Source organism: Lissotriton vulgaris, chromosome 10 (genome assembly GCF_964263255.1).
Source record: "Lissotriton vulgaris chromosome 10, aLisVul1.2, whole genome shotgun sequence".
Taxonomy (NCBI): Eukaryota; Metazoa; Chordata; class Amphibia; order Caudata; family Salamandridae; genus Lissotriton; species Lissotriton vulgaris.
The window spans coordinates 730,014,468-730,032,413 of NC_141698.1; positions in this window are offsets into that span (position 1 = coordinate 730,014,468).

A 17,946-nucleotide genomic window follows, 5' to 3' on the forward strand; every position below is an offset into this window, starting at 1 on the left:
GGAGAAGTCCCCTCTTTTTGGAAATGTGCCATGGTGAAAGGGTTGCTAAAAAAAGCCCAGTCTCAATCATGATCTCCTGGGCAACTTTCGCCCCATTTCCCTCCTTCAAGGGATCAGTAAGATCGCTGAGGAACATGTTAATTCAGTTCTCTCTGCAATATTGGAGTCTCACAACCTCCTCACCCCTCCCAGACTGGCTTCTGACCCCAACAGGGGATGGAAACTGCTCTCTTAGCAGTAGTCGTAGAGTCCAAGAAAATACTGGATCGAGGAGGCACTGCAGCCATTATCCTTTTAGATATCAGTGCGTCTTTCAACACTGTCAACCACAATACCCTGGTTCTTAGACTCAGGAACCTCTGGCTGTCTGGGGGGGGCCCTTGCATGGCTGCAATCCGTCCTGGAAGACAGGTCCTTCCATGTTTTTGAAGGAGATAATAACTCAAAGCGTATGTCTCTCAGCTGTGCTATTCCGCAGGGATCGTCCCTTAGTCCCACTTTGTTTAATGCATATACGAGCCCACTAGCTGAGATACTTCTTCCTTTTGGTGTCAAGATTATCACATATGCTGATGATACCCAACTCGTTGTGGCCTTAAACCATTCTGACAACTTCTCCCCCAGCCTAGGCCCATGCCTGGAGAAGGTCGCAAAGTGGATGGAGCTTTCATATCTGAAATTGAACGGAGATAAGACAGAGCTGAGGCTCCTAGGCAACTCCCCATTTTTCAGTGCAGGATTGTTGTGGCCAGATTGTCTCGGACCTGCTCCTGCCCCTAAAAACCAGATCAAAAGCCAGGGCATATTTCTTGACTGCGATCTGAATTTTAAGCATCACGCCTTAAAATTAGCAGCCCCTTGCTATTGGATCCTCAGGATGCTTCGGAAAGTTTTTCCTCTTTTACCCTTCCCTGCAAGGTGACTCATGGTCCAGGCTCTAATTCTTTCTCCCCAGGACTATGGGAATGCCGTTTATTTAGGAGCTTACCACGCAATCCTTGTGAAGTTACAGATTGTGAAAAACGGTAGCGAGTATGCTCCTCCGGATTCCTAATCGCCAATCCACCAAATCAGCACTTAGGACCCATCACTGGCTTCCCATACCGGAGAGAATTAAATGTAAGTCTCTCTGTATTGCGCACAAGTCCTTAGAAGGGAAGGGACCGACTATCAACAGCTCCATCATCGCACCTTACCATCCTAACAGGTGCTTGTGCTCGGACAACCACCATCTGGCCTTAATTCCCAGAATCTAAAAGGCAAGAAGCATTGGCCGTTTGTTTTCCTATAACACTTCCAGGCTGTGGAACACCCTCCCTCTCACATTCGTCATGAGTCTAACCATTTAGCCTTTTGGAAACTTCTCAAAACATGGCTTTTCCTTATGTTTGCTCAGTAATCGGCCATCGTCTGTGCACAGCTGCTATCAGTGCTGGAATGATGCCCTCGGGTAGCTACGTGCTCTATAAATTCTAAAAAAATATATATATTTACACATACAACTCTTGCATGGAAATTTTTTTTATAAACTCTTTTTAATTTCTGTAACCTTACTTCATCCCAATCCAAGCAGTTTTTCCAAACAAGAGATGTGTATATAACATATATATTTATATATACAACTCTTACTTTGAAAAATTATGTATACACTCTTTTTAATTCCTGCATCCAGACCATGTATTCAACCCCTCACTGACAGCCAAACCTGCGCTGCACACAGCTGTTGGCCAGGCCCTCTGCCTGTGCCTGAGCCATGGGCAGCAGAGGGTTAAGAGCAGGGCATGAGTGTAATTTTAAGTAAGGCAGACCTACTAACTTTGTCAAAGGATCAGACCACCAAAATATAAAATGTAGGCCTATTGGTTTTAATGCATTATATCAACATATATAAAGATCATGTATTATCGTTGTTAAAAGACGAACAATAATTACAATGAAATATACATTTCAATAATTCCCACAATGCAATCTTTAATAAAAAAGTAATTTTCATAAAAAATGTAATGAAGTCTAAAAAGAAAACACATTAACATGTCTTTAAATCTTTTTTAACATGTTTCAAGCTGCAAGGCACAGCCATGGAACGCACCACAAGGGGGCATTGCATTATAACTGTAGTACAGAGCTCCAGCTAAAAGTGCTTAAAAAATATGGGAAGCTCTCCTGGGGTCAAGGATTTAATGGCACAGGAGACACAGTTGTATTCACTTTTCTATGTTGCTGGTGGGTCAGCTCTGCTGTACTCCCTGCAGCCCCCACATATTAAAGAAAATGCTTGGTGGAGTCCCTACCCCTTCTAGGGACATCGCCTAGCTCCAAAAGAAAAGAAAGCTCAAAGAACACTCACAGGACCTTATATGGAACTCCTTAAGCAGTGGTGAATGATACATGAGTGATTCCTGCGCCTCATTTATTAATCATATTGTTTTGTATATTTGGGTGTCCCGGACACGCAGATCCTATTTGTTTTTTTGCAGCCAAAGGGGGAGCACCCTGGCCCCACTGGTCCTGCCTGCTCTTCTGCCAGCACCCATCTTTATTTATTTGTTTAAATTATTGGGTAGGGGTCAGGCGACCACCCTCCTCCAGCCTTTATAAGCCTTGTGGACCCCATTCGCTGGGGTCATATTCATTTCTAAGGGGAGAAAAGTGAGTTGCCCTCCCCAAGTCTTGACAGGCCATGGGGACAACATCCCTTAGGGCCTAATGTGGTTGCCCCGTGTCCTCACAACACGTAACGTCAGGGGTTGCCCCACTGGCTCACCTGTGCACCCAACCTGGGTGCAGTGGAAGCTAGCTTTGACCCTGTCCCTCAGGAGCACCTTTTTTTTCTATGCTCTCGCTGGGTGGGAGCAATCAATGTTTTCCTGCCCTCAAGACCCCAAGCAGGGGAAGAAATAAATGTGTGTTCAACCCGGCGGGAGCATTTTGAAGCTCCTGCTGGGTGGGAGCACACATTTGTTTCCCTGCCCAACCTGTTACAGGCAGGGAAACAGTGTCCATGGGACACACCAATAGAGCCAGCCCCTGGGAGGGGGTCCCTGGGACCTTTCTAGGGGCGAGGAGGGTTCTGCGTCCTGCTCCCCTTATTAAAATGGCAGCCCCAGTGAATGGGGTTCCTGTGGCCTTACAAGGCTCAAATAGGCTTGCACCCCTTCCATTTTGAAATAATTATGGCTCATGGGTATGGGGTCCCGAGGGCCTTTGGATGCTAGGAGAGGTGGCGGCATGCCCCCATTTAATAATATATGTTGACCCTGGAGGATAGGGTCCCAGGGACCTCTGAGATGCTTGGGAAGTAGGGCAGCATGCACCCGCTCCTTTAATTATATTATGTGTCGACCTCAGGAGATGGAGTACCTGAGGCCATGTAGATACTATGCTTATTCAGTGGAGGGGCGCGTGGCCCGCTCCCCAAATATCTAGAAGGCCTCAGGTATCCCATCTCCCGATGTCGGCACATAAAATATTTTCATTATAGGGGAGGGTGAATGCTGCCACACTATGTGTGTATATATATATATATATATATATATATGTTCCTTACAAATCGTTACTTTCAACGAAAAATGACGGCACTCCAAAAGTCTCCCATCAAATTGTGAATTTTATTTGGCAGACCCCCTGCCCCCTTGACAAACGCGTTTCACCTCTCGGGCTTCGTCAGTGTCAACCAGAATTGAGTGCAAAACGCCATTTTATCCCCACCATTTCCTCAGCATAGAAAGAGGACTGAAAAGTTACTCAGCGCTATACAGCAGCCATCTTACAATAAATAACAATACATTGCATATCATTGATAAAAATGTCATCAGGTGGGAAATTTGGAGTATATAAAGTGCTCGTGCAATTAAAAACATAGGAATAACTAAAATTGTAATTCAACAATCTAATTAATCGCAAATATACATTGTTTTGTATATATATATATATATATACAGGGGAACCACTGGAGGGAAAAGTATATATATGATTGCTATATTTTTCCCCTTCAAATATATTCATGTGTATATATCAATATTTACATCTTTTAACCATATTTGTGGAAAGCACAATAACAAACATGTTAATTTTTCGATGTTACACATCTTCCCCGTTTCTTTGGCCCTTAATGTATACATATGGTTTTGCGATTATGTTCTCTTGCCCTGTATGGGCATTAATTATATTACACTACTCCCTATTTTGCTGTTTTCTTGTTTTGCCCTGTATGGGCAAGTATTTCCCTGTCATCATGTTGTTTAAAATGTGCGTGTCTTTTGGAGAGAGAGAGAGAGAAAAAGAAATTGTCGCATGTTGGTGACCTTGTTATCCTCTCTGTTTCATCATTCCTCCCCCTTATCCTCCGAATTTATTTATTTTACATTGTCGGTGGTTTAACGTGGTATTAGGTATTGTCAATGGCCAAGTATCTCTTTTTCTCTTTTTTCTGCTCATTGTAGATAGATTTAATCCAAATGTACCCACAATTCCTCATCATTATTTAAACCTCTCGGTTGCATACTTTAGAGGTCGATGATGTACCTGGATTCCAATGCTCTCCAAGATCTTACTTTGTCGCCTCCACGTTCCTTTCTGTCTAGTTGGTCAATAAGAAAGAATGACAATAGGTCCCTATTGCTATTGTGGAGCGTTTCAAAGTGGCGCGCCACAGGATAATTTTTATCCCTGTTGGTTATGGCATGCATGTGCTCCAGGATACGCTTCTTTGCCGGGTTGATCGTACTCCCGATGTATCTCTTGGAGCACGGGCATTAAAGGCAGTAGATCACATACTCTGAGTTACAGTTGAGTAATTTTGTGATCATTCTCATGGGGCGTGGATCATTAGGTCTTCCCTCATACTTGGTCCGTTTTTTACTATACTTGCATGCCTTACAGTGCATGCAAGGATAGAAACCACATACAGTTTTTTTATTTGAAATCTTAGGGGAGTCTAGAAAGTGACTATTGGTCAAATGGTCACTTAGAGATTTGCATCGTCTATATGTTACAGATGGTCTGGGGGGTAGCATCTTCTTCAACACAGGATATGCCAGTTCTTGTTGAATATTGTTACCAACTCAAAGGATCTCATATTATATGAGATTATCATTCTGGTTGTTCCCTCCGTTTCTGCCTCCTTGACTTTAGTTTTCATTAGCTCTTTTCTTTCAAGAAGGTCAGCTCTGTTTATTGCACTCATTAGTGATGCACTTGAGTACCCTCTCTCTTGGAATCTACACACAGCTTCATCCCTGGCCTGTGAGAAATCTTTCGGATCAGAGCAATTCCTCTTTAGGCGGAGTAATTCCCCAAAGGGGATGTTTCTTATCATACTCCTTGGATGATGGCTTCCTGCATGCAATACGGTATTGCCCGCTGTGGGTTTCTGATACAGTTTGGTGTGTAAAGAGCTTCCTCTTACGAAGACCTCTAGGTCAAGATTGTATACAGATGTATCACTGATATTGCTGGTGAAAAAAAAAAATATATATATACATATATATATATATATATATATATATATATATATATATATATATATATATATATATATATATATATATATTCACTGAAAAAACCATAGGTTATAGACCATATATAGTTAGGAATTAGCATTTACAAAACCTTCATTTACTCGCACAAAACCATAGAAATTCGCATATATAGTTAGTTGCAATAACTATATATCGCGCACCCGCAATCCACTGCTGATGATGTCACATATTACATCATTCATGACATGGTCAGTGACATCACTGATGACATCACTGATGACATCATCCAGTGACTGTAAGTTTCTGTAAAGTTAAAATATGTCTTACATATTGAAGAATGAGTGGATGTATGAGTGTCTGGATGAAGGATTTAGTAGGTGCACGAATGACTGTATGAGTGAGTGATTAAATGTGTCTCACTGAGAGCATGGGTTAGTGACTAAACTGTCTGAATGTGTGCATCAGTATGTCTGTTGTTGTGTAAGATGCTGCATGTGTTGATCAGTAGCTATATGAGTAACTATATGGGTTATTGTTTGGTTGCCCAAGTATTTGTATGGGAGACTGAGTGTGTGTGTGGGTGGCTGTGCATAGATGTGTGAGCAGTTGATTCACTAGATGTATGAGTTCAAAAGTGCATGTGGAAACAGCTGTATGGGCGGTTGACTGTGTGCATGAGTGTATTGGTGAGTGAATGGATATCTCAGTGCTACATGTCAAAGTAAGTACATATGTAAAACACAGTACATGTGAGAGTTGACATATATATAAATTACTGTGCATAAGAGCCAGTGAATGTGTGAGTGGCTGTATGGATCATTGTGAACTTGTATCAGTGATTGTATAAGAGAGTAAATATGTGTTCAAATATGTTTGAATAAGTAAGATGTATATAACTGTATAGTTGAGGAAATGGAGGTGTGATTGATTCTTTGCATGACTGACTAGGTGTTTGAGTAACTCCATGGATGACTGACAGTCTGTGAGTGTCTTTTTACACTGAGTGTATCTAAGGTTATATTAGAGTCTGAAGAGGTTCATCGTATTATCACATGAATGATGTCATCGGTGATGTCATTTGAGATGTCATCAATGATGTCATCAGTGATGTCATCAGTGATGTCACTGACCATGTCATGAATGATGTAATATGTGACATCATCAGCAGTGGATTGCAGGTGCACGATATATAGTTATTGCAACTAACTATATATGCGAATTTCTATGGTTTTGTGCGAGTAAATTAAGGTTTTGTAAATGCTAATTCCTAACTATATATGGTCTATAACCTATGGTTTATTCAGTGAATTTCAATGTTTTTTTAATAGCAAATATGAAAAGCTGTAAAATGTCAAGTACGTGGTAGGTAAAAACATTTTCGTGTCTATGCACGCTGATGTGCTTTGAACGCTGCCCCCCCCCCTTTTTTTCTTTTAGGACTATTCTCTCTTTGCAGATAGTGAAGGGTAGGTAACGCAGGTCTTTGCCCCCGTTGTAATCCGTCGTGCCTGCTTTTCTCTCCATTTGATTGATTGTTATCCAAGCATTTACTGTTTTAGAATTGGTTCTCCTTGGTTCATTCTCTATTTACAAACAAGCACAGAGTCACAATACTTTGTTTAGTCTTTGCAGATAGTGAAAAATCGTTTAAAAAAAGAAAAGGAATCGAGCAAAATCAGTAGGCCACTAATGTGATCTCTTTTTGACCTCGCTAAAATAGAAACATTAGGAACAACCCCTCATGAGAAATACGAAACTAGTGAGATGAACTGAGCTCGACGCCATGATGGCCGCAAGACAGCTCGGCTCCGCCACGCACCCCGCCCAAATTCGATCAGTTCCGGTGGAGTCCCAACGTGAACAGGTAGAGAAGAACTTGCCCTCCCCTCTTTGACTGAAGGTTCTTGTTGCCTCTCCCTTCTGTTGTCATTTAACAGAACTTTTTTGACTACTGAAAGGGGTTGTGTTCCGACCGCTGGTTGGTGGAGACATTTTGACTATATTCTGGACCTGCGTTGTCGCGTAATGCGTCATATGACGCGCCGCGTTAGCGCACCCGGAAGTACTCCGGTGCGCGAGGCACAGCTTCCCGGAAGCGATCCAGAGCGCGGCGCGCAGCGCGTAACGTAAGCATAACAGGTCATGTGACTTGTTAATAAAACTTTTCATTGGTTCATTTTACTTTTGTTATTGTAATGATGAAAGGCTTGGTCATATGACCTAAAAATAACGCTTTTCATTGCTTTCGAACATTTCTTTTTCTTAAACATATATGTTATAATGTTCCAGGCTAATGTATTTTCCCGGAAAATTTACAACTGTCCTGCAAGTAAAATATATTCCTTTTCGAGAAAAAGGGCGTTTCTTTGTCCCATGAGGGAGCCGTTGAGCAAAAGAGGATATCAGATTCTTATCGATCACTTTATGTTGCAGGAGTAGAAAACAGATACCTTTTAACCGTCATGTAATTGGACTGCTTTATTTCACTTGCCTTTTACTGATTCGAAAACAGTGGCTATTATTCAAAACTTTTCCAATGTAAGTACTAATACCATGTTTTGTTTTAAAAACCTTTATTCTGAAAATGTCAGTATACAAATACGGGCCTATAACCACGTGGGCCGGCCATGGAGCAAACTGGAATCGTATATGATGAGGGGACATTTACACTGTAGAACAACGTAACGGGCGACCCATTAGGTTGCAAGAACTAAGGTGTCTAACATTTGCGGAATCGGTGGACGTACATTTTATAATTAAAGTACGACAGGGCCAGTTACAATAAAATTATCTAGATATACATTTGCGGGCAAGTACCATGGGTGACGTTAAATCGAACTTTCAATAGTACAGTAATCAATAACACATCAGAACTTAATATCAATAGGGATGTCCAAATGTTCAATCAGTACTCGTCCCCGCCCGCCATATGCTTCAAAACTGCATACGTATCTCGTGATATCAAGGTTGGGCAACCAGTACACAACAAGGAGTTACGAGTCCCATTTATACCGGCGCCATTTTGGGCGAGGCCGGACAGGTCCAGGATATAGTCAAAATGTCTCCACCAACCAGCGACTATGATGATGTTCATAAGCTCTATTGATTAGAATAACACTCCTCTCTCCACATGAAATTAATTTGCCGCAAGTTAAACATGTCATTTTCATTTGTCCAAAGTTCTTCTGAAGATTTAGAACCGTTTCCCTTGCCTCTGATTCTGTCACTGCCACTTCATTGGTGGATGTACTGGCAGGTCGGGGATTATCCACCAAATCAAACTGCAGATGAGATGCCTTCACCTGGGAAGGCGGAAGAGGTCCGTTTACGCCCCCTCTCCCCCCCCCCCCCGGGCACCCCACGCCATCTTTCGGCGCAGCATTGTAGGATGGCCACACCAGTGCGGCAACTTGCTGGACACCACCTCGGTGCCATCCGGATCTTGGCGCGTTTGAGTTACTGTACCGCAAGAGCGGGAGAACCTCAGCTGGGCACGCCGTCTTTCGGCGCAGCATTGTAGGATGGCCACACCAGTGCGGCAACTTGCTGGACACCACCTCGGTGCCATCCGGATCTCTGCGCATTCGAGTCACTGTACCGCAAGAGCGGGAGAAACTCAGCTGGATACGTCTTCTTTCGGCGCAGCATTGTAGGATGGCCACACCAGTGCGGCAACTTGCTGGACACCACCTCGGTGCCATCCGGATCTCGGCGCGTTCGAGTCACTGTACCGCAAGAGCGGGAGAAACTCAGCTGGACACGCCGTCTTTCGGCGCTGCATTGTAGGATGGCCACACCAGTGCAGCAACTTGCTGGTCACCACCTCGGTGCCATCCGGATCTCGGCGCGTTGTGCTGCCTTCGGCCTACTGTAGCAGCAAGTGCGGGCGCAACTCTGCTGGACGGCGTGTGAAACGCTAAGGGGCGCCGCAATGCAGATGAGGTGCCTCCACCTGGGGAGGCGGAAGAGGGCCGTTCGCGCCGCCTCCCCCTGGGCACCCCACGCCGTCTTTCGGCGCAGCATTGTAGGATGGCCACACCAGTGCAACTTGCTGGACACCAACTCGGTGCCATCCGGATCTCGGCGCCTTGTGCTGCCTTCGGCCTATTCGCACATCGGTCCGCTACTGACGCCGCCTCATGGCCCAACGGATTTTGTACGCTTTTTATAGCCCAAAGCCGCATAACAGGTCATGTGACTTGTTTATAAAACTTTTCATTGCTTCATTTTACTTTTGGTTTCCTAATGATGGAAGGCTTGATCATATGACCTAAAAATAACACTTTTCATTGGATTAAAGCATTTTTTTTCCCAAACGATGAAAGACCCACCTTTTTTTTTCTCACTCGGCAATCAAAAAAGGTTCCGTTAGATGACAACAGAGGGGACAGGCAACAAGAACCATCACTCAAAAAAGGGGAGGGCAAGTTCTTCCCTACCGGGTCACGTTGGGGCTCCACCGGAACTCATCGAATTGATAGTCTACAGTGTTTCTGGATGTTTCAGACTGAAGCTGGCGTCAGCATGAGAGCACCACCATCTCGTAGCTCCGTCGTGGCCATTCCGCAAGCAATCATGGCAGCCGCTCCCCACCGGAAGCCTGCGGGAGTCGGGGGCCCCCAAGACTTTTGTAGAATCTTCAAGGCTGAGGGGACGCTTTCGAGAATGGAGCCCAAGCCCTAGCAGACAAGCGTCCGAGTTCCAAGGTGTCCCAGGGCCATTTTAGTGGACCAGGCCCAAATCCGAAGAGCCGGCGCCATTTTTAGAGTCCTGTGGCAGCCGCCTATCGCTGCACCGCAAGAGTGGGCGCAACTCAACTACATGGTGAGCGAGACGCTGTAGCCGCAAGAGCGGGCGGTAAACAGCTGAATGGCGGATGAGGCACAGTGTAGCAAAAGCGGGCGGAATGGCAACTGAAACGGTAAAGGGGCGCCCCACTACAGCAGACGAGCCTCCACCTGGGGAGGCCCGTTCACGCCGCCTCCTCCCCTCACCCCCCTGGGGCGCCCCACGCCGTTTTTCGGAGCAGCATTGTAGGATACCAAAACCAGTGCGGCAACTTACTGGACATCACCTGGGAGCCATCCACATCTCAGCGCGTTCTGCTGCCTTGGGACTATTCGCACAACAGACCGCTACTGACGAGGCCTCCCCCCCCAGGGCGCCCCACGCCGTTTTTCGGAGCAGCATTGTAGGATACCAAAACCAGTGCGGCACCCAGGTGACATCACCTGGGTGCCGTCCAGAACTCAGCACGTTGTGCTGCCTTGGGACTATTCGCACAAAAGACAGCTACTGACCATTGTTGCTTCTGTTTTAAAACATTTTTTTAAATGTGTTTACTGTTTTTGTTGCGTTGTATATATTTACAAGTTATTAAAGTTTTATAATCCTACTACTTTGTTGGAGTGCTATATATTTTTAATGTGACACATAATTGTAAAAACTTTGATGTACAAAGAGGCATCCCTGGAATCTTCCGCTTCAGGCTCGGTCCCACACACCCTCACAGTGAGAATCCCCTCCCCAATCACAATACAGGATGGTTATCAGATAGTAGGAACGCGTGTGGTGTGACGGATCTCATCGGGTGGGGGCCTTGATCTACTGTAACTCCTTTGAAGAGGGGTGATTCTTTACAGTTGAGGCCATAAACTACATCCGCAGGGCTACGTGATAGCCTGGGACCGGCCTGGACAATCAGACACAAAGGAAGAGGAATGTCAGAGGGTGTGGTAGTGAATAGGGTGAAAGGGTGGTGTCGGGCGGGCACAGGGTGTGATTCTCAGGGAAGAGCAGAGCAGATGGGGGAGGGTATATGGCCCATGCATAAGACAGAGAGCGGGGGTGACCAGTGCGTGGGGGAGATGCATGCGAGGGTGGGGAGCCATGCTGAGGATCGGCGGCGTGCAGAGAGTAGGTCTGGTCAAGGCATCTAAAATGGCTAACGTGCACGACAAAAGTGTGGCATTGGAAAAAAGCAAGATGGCGCAGACAATGTTTATCAATACGAATTCATTTATAACAATTATTTTTAACAATATATTTACTCGCAGTGTCAAAATGGCGGTCAACACTTCCTGATTTCCTTCGAATCGAACGTTAACAGAGGTCACGATCGGCGGCGTGCAGAGAGTGGGTCTGGTCAAGGCATCTAAAATGGCTGCCGTGCACGACAAAAGTGTGGCATTGGAAAAAAAGAAAGATGGCGCAGACAATGTTTATCAATACGGATTAATTTATAACAATTATTTTTAACAATATATTTACTCGAAGTGTCAAAATGGCGGTCAACACTTCCTGATTTCCTTCGAATCGAACGTTAACAGACGTCACTCAGCAAAAAAAAAAAAAACACGCTCACGCGCAGCCGCTGGAAGACAAGTATCAACATATATGAGCCTCCTCAGCCACCCTCAGAAAACATAGGGGGTCAGGATATGTCTCCCGTACCCCCTTATACCCATTTCTCACTTTGTTTTTCCTGTAATTTAATTAAATCGAAACACAAAATGGCGAATTCCCGTTTCGCGTCCCGGTTCACTACCCGGTTCGCGAACCAGAAAGCGCTTCTACCGCAAAAAATCAATATTTTTTTATTTGCCCCACAGGACCCTTTAATAACCCCAACTTCATTCCTAGGGGGTCAAGAAGGGTCTACCTTGCCCCTTTCATTAAATTCCCCCTTCGTTTTTCTCCTCCTCTTGTCTCTCGATCCTACCGAGAGACAAGATGGCGGCCGCTCCGGACTGTGTAGAATGTTGACAGACACCGGAGAGCCAATCAGCTTCGCTACGCAAAGTTCCGTTACGCGAAAAGTTCGCGAACCGGTGCGCTATCCGGGACGCTGTCACAGATATATCTGTTTTTAAAACGTTAATTTCTCAAAATCCACTGGAGCACATATATTGAGACCCAGCAAAGGCACATCGGGCTAACAGTCCCTACAATTTTGCCAAGTTTCGTGCAAATCCATTCAGCCGTTCGAGCTAAAAGTGAGGCCAAACGCCCTATGGAAAACTCAATGTTAAAAACGCGTTTTGGGACCCCCCTTTTTTCTCGGCCCCCCCTTGACAAAACCCCCCCAAATTTTCAGGGGCTGCTCAAAAACAAAATGTGCCATTTTCCTGAAAATTTCAGCCGATTCCGTCCACAAACGCCAAAGTTATTAGACATAGAATTTTCAAAAGTTACATAGAGAAAAAATCCTAACTATATATACCTACTGGCGACCGCCAGTAGGTAATATATATATATATATATATATATGTATATATATATATATATATATATATATATATATATATATATATATATATATATATATATATATATATATATATATATATATATCGCAACGCACTTCCAAACAATTGCGTTCAGAAAAACGGCAAGCACTCCGATGTCGTGATCACACACGTAGATTTATTTCCAAACCCCCTACACCCCCGACAGATGCGTTTCGCTCACAGGCTTCGTCAGTGTCAATATTGTGCAAACTTTCTCGCCATTTTAAACTATCCACCCTCCTTAATCATCGAAATAGATGATGGTCAATTACTCTTTTCGTGGCGGCCATCTTGTAGTATGTTTATACAAGGTATTTCACACTGTTACTAAATGGCGACAGATAAAGTGCTAAGTGCAAAAATTAAAAAATGTTTGACAATAACAATTATTACCATGACGTGCACACATTATACATATTTCATATTTGTTACCAAGTATTTACATTTCAAACACTTTCGGTTACTCTTTCGTTGTGTAGGGGTGTATCCACAATTTATTTGTTTCACATATCTGTGTAGACTTTCCATGTACATATCGTATATTACACTATAGAGCCCTATAAGTTCTATACACATATTTACAGTTTTTACATACACAGAGCATGGCCGGTTCTTTCACGGCCCTTCTTTTTGTGGAGCCCTGTATGGGCTGGTAACTAGAAAAGTGTGGTATCACTAATCACAAGTATATATATATATATTTTTCGTATATTTACATGGCATTATGGGGAGTGACAGACATATTTACAAGGCTTCAGTTTGTTGTTGTTTTGATCTTATCCAGGAGTTTTATTATGGCTAACTGACAGAGTCTTATTATCAGTGCTCAAGAACAGGAAACTTTAAAGGTGTACCCACATTTCTGCATAATTATTGAGACCCCACGGTGTCATGGTCTTGAGGTCCATGATGTATCTGGATTCCAAGACGCGGAGTGCTTTCTCCCTATTCCCCCCCGCTCCGATTTGGGAATCTGATCTATGATCAAATAAAAAAAAAAAAAAAAAAAAATATATATATATATATATATATATATATATATATATATATATATATATATATATATATATATATATATATATATATATATATATATATCGCCGCTCCTAGACTCCCCTCTCCCAGCCGGGAAAGAAGCACGGCACTCGCGGGATAGTTGTCAATTACTTGATTTATTTTTCAACGCTCGCACAGACGCGTTTCGGGTTACCCCTTCCTCAGTGTGTTCACAGATTGCGACCCCAGAAAGCATATATTTATAAAAACACTCTCGGTCATGAAGTGCAAAGATAGAGGTAGGACTGGTCGCCCTGAATGTTTAATGGGCGCCATCTTGGAACGTGCAAATTCGACATTGTTATTTCAAAAACATTGCCCTATTATTATCCTCATTATTTTGTACCAATAATATTATTATGTACACCAGAACAGTAATATTACATTGCACATTAGATCAACAATCTTGCCGTGGATCGGCGTTTGGCGGTTCCGTATTTTGGAGCCGCCTAATGTCCTCTGTTATTAAGCTGTGTATCGGCATAATGTGTAAGCACTTCAGAGTTTATTGTTCATTCCACATTCACTTTATGGGTTCTTTGTCAAAAAAAAAAAAAAAAGGATAGATTAGTTCCCTAGGTGGACTGCAAGTTCTTCTCCGCTGTTCAGTCCCCCAGGATTTTTTGTTTGCAAGTCAATAATAAACCTAGATTCCAGTCTTCTCAGTTTCAATGTCATATCTCCGCCTCTTACATGTGTCGGGATATGGTCCAGTCCAAAATATTGGAGCAAGTCTCGGTTGTTTTGGTGTTTGATTGCGAAGTGCCTTGCCACTGGATATGTCAGATCTTTATTGGCGATGGCACGCATATGTTCCAATATTCTCAGTTTCACAGCGTTTATCGTGCTCCCTATGTATTTCAACTTGCACGGACACATCAAGCAGTAAACAACATGCGTAGTTTGGCATGTTATAAATTTGTTTATAGGTCTTCTGTCTTTTAAACCTGGAACTTCATAGCCCAGTACTCTTTTGCTGTGCGTGCATGCCTTGCATCTTCCACAGGGGAATATATATATGTATATATATTACCTACTGGCGATTGCCAGTAGGTAGTTATAGTTAGGACCAAGTTTCCATAGGAAGAGCATTTTTTGTTTTGCTTAAAACTTTGGCATCGTTTGATGAATCTTCATGAAATTTTCCAAACAAATTCTTTGTTCATATCAGCCCTTATGTTGAAAGTTTTGGGATGATTCATCAAGGGGGGGCAAGAAAAAAAGGGGGTCCCAAATTGTGTTTTCTCCATGCAATTTCCGTAGTAAACTTTAGACAAGGCTACAGGTCAAACCGGTGAACTGGGAAGTGTTGGCCGCCATTTTGTGATTCTGTTGAAGCGAAAGGGGGAAAAAAGGCCAAAAAAAGTAGGAAAGCGGAGGGTAGGAGCACTGTAATCTCTGTGGGGTTTTTAGGTTGTGCTATACAGCGGTTGCGAAGAGAACTACTCATACCTACTGGTCTGAAAGTGCTGGGGTACGGAAATTAAGTGAGGTATTGTCTAGAGTCTGATGCTGCTAAGGTGAGCTGCTGCAGGACTCGGGGACTAAAGCATGAGCCCAAACTGTGTGTCTTATGCTGTGAAGTCATGTGCCCTGGCCGCTGCACCACACCTGTGGAAGTAGTGTCAGCATGTGTTTATACCTACTAGGACAAACTACTGACCCCTACCGGTCTGAAAATCCGGGGGTACGGAAAATATGTGAGGTATTGTCTAGAGTCTCATGGTGCTAAGCTGAGCTGCTGCCAGACTCTGGTTTGAAAGCATGAGTCCAAACTGTGTGTCATATGCTGTGAAGTCATGTGCTCTGGCTGCTGTGCCACATCTGTCCAAGTAGTGTCAGCAGGTAGTTTTACCTACTTGTAGTAACTTTTTTCTGATCATTGGAACTTGTGTATGGTGCTTAGGAGGTGTTATTATACAGGGAGTGCGAAGGAAATTTGCAGGTATCAATTCAATTTGGTATTTGTAAAGTGGAAACTACTCACGCCTACTGGTGTGATGGCACTGGGGGCGTAAGTTGAGCTGCTGCCGGACTCGGGGGTAAAGCCGCTGAATTACTGACCCCTACCGGTCTGAAAGTGCGGGGTACGGAAATTAAGTGAGGTATTGCCTAGATTGTTATAATGCTAAATTGAGCTGCTGCTGGACTCTGGGATGAAACCGTGAGCCCAGACTGTGTGTACTATGGCATGAAGTCATGTGCTCTGGCCCCTATGCCACACCTGTCCAAGTAGTGTCAGGAATATTTTATACGTGGTAGGAGGAAGTTTTGTTTGGAACACAATAACTTGTGTATGATGCTTAGGTGGTGTTATACAGGGAGTGCGAAGGTAAATCAATAAAGTATTTGTAAAGTGCAAACTACTCCCCCTATGGGTCTGAAGGCCCTGGAGGCCGGAGTAGAAATTATGTGAGATATTAAGTGAGCTATTTTTCAGAGTCACATGGTGCTGAGCTGCGGCCAGAGCAGGGGATTAAACTGTGAGCTCTGTGCTCTGAACTCATGTTTTCTGACCGCTGCGGCACACCTGTCCAAGTAGTGTCAGCTTGTGTGCATACGTACAGGAGGAACTTTTGTTTTAAACAGTGTGATGTTTGTAGGGTTATAGGGGGGTGCTACAGAGGGAGTGTGAAGTTCAATTCTGCCGTTTAGAATCAATCCGGTATTTGTAAAGTGCAAACTACTCACTCGAACGGGTCTGCAGGCGCTGGGGGCTGGCGTGTAAATTACGTGAGCTATTGCCCAGAGTCACATGGTGCTATCCTGAGCTGTTGCTAAAGCCGGTGATCAAAGCGAGAGCTCTGTGTTCTAAAGTCAGATGGTCTGGCTGCTGCGCCACAGCTGTGTGGAGAGTACATTTTGGTGAGAGTTTGGGAGTTGCCGTTACCTGGCCCTAAAATAGTGGGCCTAAGTTGTCAGTTATAGGGTGGCTCTAAAAAGAGCCCTTGTGTTCATTAGTTGAAGCTACATGTAGGTGTGGATGCACAACTTTGGATTATTCAGAAAAACTCTGTTTCCTTGATCTGTGAAGTGTACTCCATCACTTCTGTAGATATCCGCCATATCAAAATGTATGTTGTTGTAGATCGACCCCATTCTGTGGTCTCTGAGGTATGCAGAGATAGCTTTGCTGACATTCTTCCTAGATTTTTCAATCAGAGGACAAAATTGTTTAGACCATTTCCACTTCTGTCTTTGGCAAACATTGGAATATACAAAGACAGTTGTGGGAAAAGTAAGATAAATTGTCCAACGGTGTCCTTCATAAGCATTTCCAAACCTACCCCAGTCAATGTGCCTAGGTCATTTCCACCACAATGCACTATCATGAGGTCAGGGTGGGAAAGATGCAAAGAGGTTTTAACCAAAGGTTGCAATTGGGGCCACTTCAATCCTCTCTGTGCAAACCATTTAATGTCCACATTTTGTAAACCTAGGTCAATACGTCTTGGTTCTGCATACCTCTTGCACCAGAAACATAGCTATGTCCTACGATACACACTAGCATTTTGAAGATATGGCTGAAGGTCTGGAAAGATGTATGTAGCTCATGCAGTTCCTTCGTAGAATAAGAGATATGTTTAAAGATGGGGAACTACTTTTTTTTGCCTTGCAAAACGATACCTGATTGGGAGATGAAAAGCATTGGTTTTTAAAAGTAGGGTGCACATTCGTTTTGTGGAAAAGCATCTTTGTGATTGGTTAAGAAAAAGCAATTCCAACGTGGAGTACATATCTTAGGATAAAATTTGCTCAACTCAACCACACCGGCTACTTGCATTTGGAAGGCACTGTTTGTACTTAAAACAATTGTGAACTTTTAACCTGCACGTGCCGTTAAATGTTCGAGAAAACGCTGCAAAAAAATATTGTTAGGTTTAAAAAAATTGATGAACTTTTAACCTGCACGGGTTGTAGATTGTTCTAGAAAGTGTGTTGATAGAATACGTTGCACTACGGACTTCTATGTGTCGTTGAATATGAAAAAACTGTTTAAATGGAAAATTAAAAAGAAACTAATATCGAGAACTTTTGAAACGTAAAAGAATCAAGAAACTATTCTAATTTGTTCTTTATATGTATTTATGTGTGGAGGAACAAAATTATAGACACAACAG